Source organism: Mus caroli, unplaced genomic scaffold, assembly GCF_978045245.1.
Source record: "Mus caroli unplaced genomic scaffold, Mus_caroli_1 scaffold_6, whole genome shotgun sequence".
NCBI lineage: Eukaryota > Metazoa > Chordata > Mammalia > Rodentia > Muridae > Mus > Mus caroli.
Window position 1 is genome coordinate 83983219 of NW_028227261.1, and position 7183 is coordinate 83990401.

General features: G+C 46.6%; 1 pseudogene; it reads right to left on the bottom strand.

The window, feature by feature from the left end:
* Nucleotides 1-3590: 3590 nt before the first annotated feature.
* On the bottom strand, nt 3591-6739 carry LOC110293336 (uncharacterized protein C15orf39 homolog pseudogene; annotated as a pseudogene).
* Between the last annotated feature and the right edge of the window lie 444 nt (nt 6740-7183).

The window sequence follows — 7183 nt, forward strand, 5'->3', positions numbered from 1 at the left end:
ATGAGGTCCCATTTGTCAATTCTTGATCTTAGGGCATAAACCATTGGTGTTCTTTTCAGGAACTTTTCCCCTGTGCCCATGTGCTCAAGGCTTTTCCCCACTTTCTCTTCTATTAGATTCAGTGTATGGAGGTCCTTGATCCACTTGGGCTTGATCTTTGTACAGGGAGATAAGAATGGATCAATTTGCATTCTTCTACATGTTGACTGCCAGTTGAACCAGCACCATTTGTTGAAAATACTGTCTTTTTATCCCACTGGATTGTTTTATCTCCTTTGTCAAAGATCAAGGGACTGTTGTAGATGTGTGGGCTCATTTCTGGGTCTTCAATAATTTTTTTTTTAAAAAATTAGGTATTTTCCTCAATTACATTTCCAATGCTATCCAAAAAGTCCCCAATACACTCCCCCCCACCAGTCCCCCACCCACCCACCCCCACCCCTTGGCCCTGGCATTCCCCTGTACTGGGGCATATAAAGTTTAATAAACAATAATTTATACTTTTTCTTTTTTTTCAACCAACCCCTCTGGAACTTTTCCTCTTCTCCTAGCCTCCATACTGGCATTAGTGATACCCCCTACCCCTATTAGACTCCTTTGTTAAGCCAAAAATGTGGGGCACTTGATCTCACTCAGTTGCCTCACAACATTTTTTCCTCTCCTTCAATAAACTGCTACTCTGAGATTTAACCTTCTTTCCCTATTGTTCTCAATACCATATTCCTCTAAAACATAGATAAGGCTTAAAATCTATCATATGGAGCTTTCTTGATAAAGGTATTCTCAAGTGCACTCATTTACTATATAATATCCCTGTCCTGCCAATACTAAAGCCTTATTGTTCTTATCACATAGTCCAGGACCTCGGGGTTATTAATACAGCTGTCATTCCTATTAACCTGGTAGCCCCTAATGCTTATACTCTATTCTCTCCGATTCCCTCTTCTACCTCTTGTGCCTTGCTTCTAGTCCTTAAGGATACTGCATACTCAGATTCACAGGATCTTTTTACCTGGTGGAATCCTAACATGGGTACAACTTACTTGGACTGTCCTGCTTTGGAGATTGTGAGACAGCTCCTTTTTGTGTGTGTCCAGGCTCTAGCCACTGACCTCTTCTCCCTAGATGTGTCCTCCAGCAACTAAATACAGCGTTAGATGTCCTACTCTGAAGCTTTTTACTTTTGCTGGCATAATACACTGTGCAGCTTCTCAAGTTTTTAGGATACAAAAGATCCAAAGTCTTCCCTTCCAAAATTAAAATTTCTGTCTCTCAGATCAAGTACTTAGATTTTTCTGCTATCCCTGAATAATCATGAACTCTTGATCACAAACAGTACCTGCAGTCACTCATACCTCCAAGAACCAAGGAAGAGATTTTCTTCTTCTTTGGCCTGCATAACACCTTAGAACCTTTTTTTATTCCTAACTTTTCTATTCTTGTTCACCTCCTCTATGAAGTACCTAACATCCCCCCTAACTGAACCTCTAGAGCCTATTAAGTTTATCATGCCTGATTGTCTCACTTTTTTTTTTCTGAGACAGGGTTTCTCTGTATAGTCATGGCTGTTCTGGAGCTCACTTTGTAGACCAGGCTGGCCTTGAACTCAGAAATCTGCCTGCCTCTGCCTCCTGAGTGCTGGGATTTAAGGTGTGCGCCACCATGCCCGGCTGATTGTTTCACTTCTAAGATACACTTCAACAGACCTTTGCCCTAGCTATCCCTGATCTTGACCAAACCTTTATCCTATATACTACTGAAAATTGGGGAATGATTCTAAGAATTTCAAGAAAAATGAGAGGTCCCACCTTCACCCGTGTTATCTCTCTTTCCAAACCTAGATATATCAGCAAGAGGATGCAACTTTACTGATGTTAGTGGTAGTACCCCTACTGTCCCATGGCTTGTAAGCTCCCCTTTGGTCACCCTCCCTCTCATTACACCAGGTCAAGGATCTTCTTTCATACAAGAGTCTTTCCACTGTCTCCTATTGTTCAGCTTTTTCAAATTACTTTCTTAGAAAACCCCAATCTCTCAGTTAATTCCTGCCCTCCACTTATCCCTGATAGTCCTTCCTATGTCCACTAGTCTCACCAATTTATGCCCAGAGTAACTCAAAACCCTTGCTTACAGAAATCTGTGCAGGTTAACTGTTCTGGTTAAAGTTATATTTTAAATTTAAATTAATCTGCTGACGAGATATAAAACAAATATGTCTTTAAACTGTAACCCCTACTTGTTTAAGAATAGATAAACCTGTAAGCCCCACTTGCCCAAGAATAACTTCCTGGAGTGATGGAGACAGTTGTTTATGTGAGAAAATAAGCTGTGTGATTTGGTTCTTGTACACAAGGTTCGTTGCTTCAAATGATCACAATGTTCTTGATCACATGTAGGTGGGAGTACGTAGACAGGAAGTACATCAGAATGTATGTTTGTCCCTGATTGGAGAACAGTGTAAAAGCATTGTGGGTTTTGTCTTTATAGGCCTCTGACTACCACAATTTGGCTCCAAGTTCTGGCAATCCCAGATATGAATCTGGCCAATGTCCATTGTCCTAACCAGTATTTAACAAAGCTTGCTTAATTTTTTTTCTCAAAAATTGTGGTAGTAGTCTTAGTCTTATCACATGGTATTAATAAAAGACTCCAACCCACACCACAGTTCAAACACTCCGACCTACCATACCACCTCACCTCAGAAGATAACTACTCCAACCCACCTCACAGAACAGCCATTCTATCCCACTTCACAGCACAACCTCTACCACATACCTTATACGGTAACCATGCCAATACATCTGACAGGGGATCCATGCCAAATCATCTTACAAGGGACCCACTGTCTCACAAGCACAGGCCCAGGAAACTATTGGATTGTGAAGAACTTGAAAGAAAGGTTTGGCCATGGTTTCAAGGTTTACCTTTGTGGAAAGTATGATTTATTATTTTGACTTGTAAGTTAGGTCTTATTCCGCATGGATGTTAGACACTACTGTCTTGCCAGTAGTGTCGTTATCTTGAGTTAATTCCAAGAGAGATTCAGCAATGTGCCTATGAATTGCTGTGTGAAATGGTCAGGAAAACCATTTGAGTGATGTCTCAGCCTCTTTAAACAATAACATAGCATTGGGCAAAAATTTCAGAAAGGCATGAATTATAATTTTTGCAAAGTTTTATAAAATCTATAATTGCATGGCTAAATTGATGATAAAAAAGTTGTCTTAAGATTTTTTTTTTAAACATGGTAGTTGTATTTCAGGCATCATCTCCACAACAACCCTTGTGAGGTAGGCTGTATTTTCTTATTCTACAAATGGGGAACAAGGAGCTCATAAGAGGCGAAGTGTTTGCCCAAGACACAACATTCAGGATTCAAGGCAAGGTGGGGTTGGCTCCAATGCCCACAGGTTTTCCTCAAGGGAAGAAATCTCTTCTAACAAAGATCCTCAAGAAAAAAGTTCAGGAACTCTCTGCCCAGTTAGATGGGCCCAACCTCATATCTACTCCTAGACCTGGGCAGCTGGATGTCAGGACAGGTACACAGTGGTCCCAGATGGTTGGCTGTCCCCACAGCACTGGTAACAATGCTACGGATGATGGGTCTGGCTGCCCAAGCGCTGGGGATGAGGCAAAGGCCGAGTTGCTCCAGAGGTCTTGTGGCTACAAATAGGCAGTGCCACACTATTGAGCCAGGAAGTTTCTAACAGGTTTGCGGAAGCAGGCACTCAGGGTGGGTCCTGCTAGGCTGGTGCTGGCACTGGACCTAGGTGAGGGAATACAAGACCCTTCTCCAGTGGTTGTCTCTGCTTTCTCGGGGCCAGGTGTTGATGGCTTCCTCCCTGGCTTCTAGACATTGGGGGCTGACAACTTCCCAGCCAGGGTTTGGCTTTCTGGCTTATCTCTGGTCACTGTGAGTTCTGATGGGGATAAAGTTCTACCCTCAGTGTCAAAGTCATGCAGCTGTCGGCTGACACAGTCATGCCATTGTAGGCCCTCAGGTCAGGGTAGATGGCAGGCAGCTGATGCAGTGCCAGCATCTTCAGCATGTGTGACATGCAGCCCTGTGGGGCATGTTCACACAGCGCATGCTCCTCTGACAGAGTGGTGGGCCATAGTTCCACACGGTGGTCTTGGAGCACATGGTTCACAGAAGCCAGACGCTCCTTCACCAGATGGATGAGCACAAAGATGGCACTAGCCCGTACTATATGAGGGAAGGAGCACTGTTGTGTGCACACAAACTTCTGCATCTGGGACAGCAGTTTGCCTAGTAGCCCCTGAACACCCTGGCAGTCCTGCCACACAGCCTGACTCCATGGCCCAGTTGTCTCAAGCCACTCCCACTGTTTCTCAGATGGAGAATGGGTTACAGAGCCTGAGATGGCATCGTAGATGGATCTGTGCAGCTCTGTAAAGTGCTGTTCTGGGGAGTCCACTGGGGCTGCAGTGGGAACTTGAGCAGAGGGTAGAGAAAGGCCTGAGGCTCGAGTAGGAGCAGGAGCAGGAGCAGGAGCAGGAGCAGGAGCAGGAGCAGGAGCAGGAGCAGGAGCAGGAGCAGGAGCAGGAGCAGGAGCAGGAGCAGGAGCTGATAATGGAGGTAGAACAGAGGCTTGGGCTGGGAAGGCCACAGCTATGGCTGGTGGGCTAGACAGGACCAGGTTGAAGCATGTCACTGGCAAAGGCTGAGTGAGAATCTGCAGTCCCATGGGCACAGGCAGGGGTTGGGTGCAGGCTGTGCAGGGCCAGGGACAGGGATAGGAGCCAAGGTAGGGGGAGATGGGACAATAACTTCAGGTTAGCGCACAGGATGGCAAATCTTGAATTTTCAGAACACGAAAACCCTTGAGCTATGGAAGTTGGTCCTTGGTGTGGCTTCTGCAGTTACTTCAGGGATTTCGATGACCATCTTTTTTAGGCCAGTCACATCTGACACTGTGTTTTCTATACATGGCCCATCCACAGCTTCAATGGGCTTTTCATGTACCTCAGGTCTAGGAACCTTGACAAGGACACCCTCTGCCATCGACTTCTTCACACTCAAGTCATGAACAGAGCAGTGAGACCTGGAGGCCCCATCCTGAGCAGGTAAGTTCCCCTTGTAATCTTTCTCTTGGCTCTTTCTGGTGCTTGGAACTGAGTCCTGCTCAGCCATATGCTCTGTTATCTGTACATCCTGGTAGTCACGGTAGGGGACCAGACCGAAACAAACAAACAAAAACAAAAACAAAAACAAAAACAAAAACGTTGTCAATCACAGGCATTGGTGGAGAGCTGGGAGACCTTGCCTAGTATCCTTCTGTGGAAGAGATGGGGGCTCCTTAGCACAGGGGTGCAGTGCTGGTGTGGTGTGGGGAACTGAACTGTCTAAGATAACAACAGGTACCCCAGGACACTCATTGAGCCTGGGTTGGAGTTGCTTTTTCCTGCAGGTGGGCAACCACATCTCTTGAGTTTCTGGTGTTGGCTTCTCTGCAGGTCTCATGGGCTCAGAGCATGGTTGGCTAGCTGGCAAAGGCTTGCATGTTAGCTGGAAGGCACAAGGCTGTGGCACAGGCTGTACACTGTTCTGGGAATGGGAAGGTGGTGTTCCCCCAAGTCCTGGGGAGACCCCATAGAGAGAGAGGTCGTCCCTGGCATTAGGAAAACCCAGAGTTTGGGGAAAAAGTGCAGTGGGCACCTTGGGGCATGAGTGGGCTCCAGCTTGAGCCCTGGTGAGGGTGGTGGGAGGGGGTGCAGAGGAATAAGGATAACTGTCTATCCTAAGAGGAGGCATGTAGTGAGTCTGGAGTGACTGTTGCCTCAGGTAGGGGCTTCCCAGCAACCCAGCTTGGTATGCAGACCCCTTCTGGGCTCCTAGAGGTGGCAATGGGAGCAAAGAAACATAGCTTTTCTGGGTGATGACAAGATGAAGGGCAAGACAAGGCCTGTGGAGGTGGGGGCAATAGATAGTGGGGCTGTCACTGCATCCTGGCAAGGTGGTCCTAGGGGCTGGACAAAGACTGGAGGGAGCCTCAGACATTGCTTGCTTGGGATCCCCAGAATAAGGACTGGTGAACTTGGAAGCCTGGAAAACTGTGCTTTGGATAGTTCGATACTTCTCCAAGAATGCCTGGCATGGGGAAAAAGTCAGGGAAGAGTCCTTGCCAGGTTCCCCAGATGGTAGCCTATGCAAAAACGTCCCATCCAGGGACTTGCCCTTTCCAGGAGTTGTAGCTAGAGAACAGGGTGGGTCAGCAGTAGGCAGCAGGGGCCCACTCACCAGGGTCCAGTCAACATCCCATGGTCTCATTGTTCCCCCATCTCCAAGACAAGTAGAGAGTCTGTAACACAAAGTGCTGCCGGTAGACAGGCTTGGGCGCGACCAGAGGTGGACCTGGATACTAATGATCCTGGGACTGAAGGGAAGCAGTTAATTGGAGTCTTGTATCTTTTCAGAGCCTTCTGTGAGAGGGCAGTAGAGCAGGCAGTTTGTCAGTAGGTTGTCACCTCAGAGTGGGGATCCTTCCATATCAGTGGGGTACAAGGATGGTTATGGGGTTCAGGGTGCCAACTGTTCAGATCCTGCCTTGAAATTACCTCCTATGGGGCAGAAGAAGTATGCACCTTTGTAATTGCAGGAGTCCTGGTTGCCAGCAGAAAGGGGCAGGTCATGTCCCAGCCTTGGGTCTGACTCCAGGCGAGGCAGCTTGCCATACATTGTAGGCCCCAGAAGTGCCAGAGGCCGCTTCTCTGCCATTACTGTGAAGGTGTCAAGCTCTCCTGAATCCTTGCTACTTGACTTGCTGACAAGGTGCAGTCCAGCTATCCAACAATGGCTTGCTGTGAACAAAAATTCCAAGAATCCAGTAGTTGTTCAGTCCACAAGGCTGTTCCAGATGAGTCTGATCTTTGTATATGCTTGCATCCCAAAGAAGTAGGCTCTAATGCCAGTGAAGAAATAGACTTGCTAGCTAGATGAGAGCAAGCAGGCAAAGAACCTGTCTTAAGAATTTAAAACTATTGTACTGACATGACTTCACAGCACAAACACTTTTCTTATTCCCAATAAAAACCACGAAAATATCATTGGGAACCCAACCTACTTCAAAGGGAGATTGTACCATACATCAAAGTTCAGAGCCTTTTCAATGGGACATGGGGTGCTTTTGGCAAACAGCACAGTGCTTGTTTTTGGGATTCT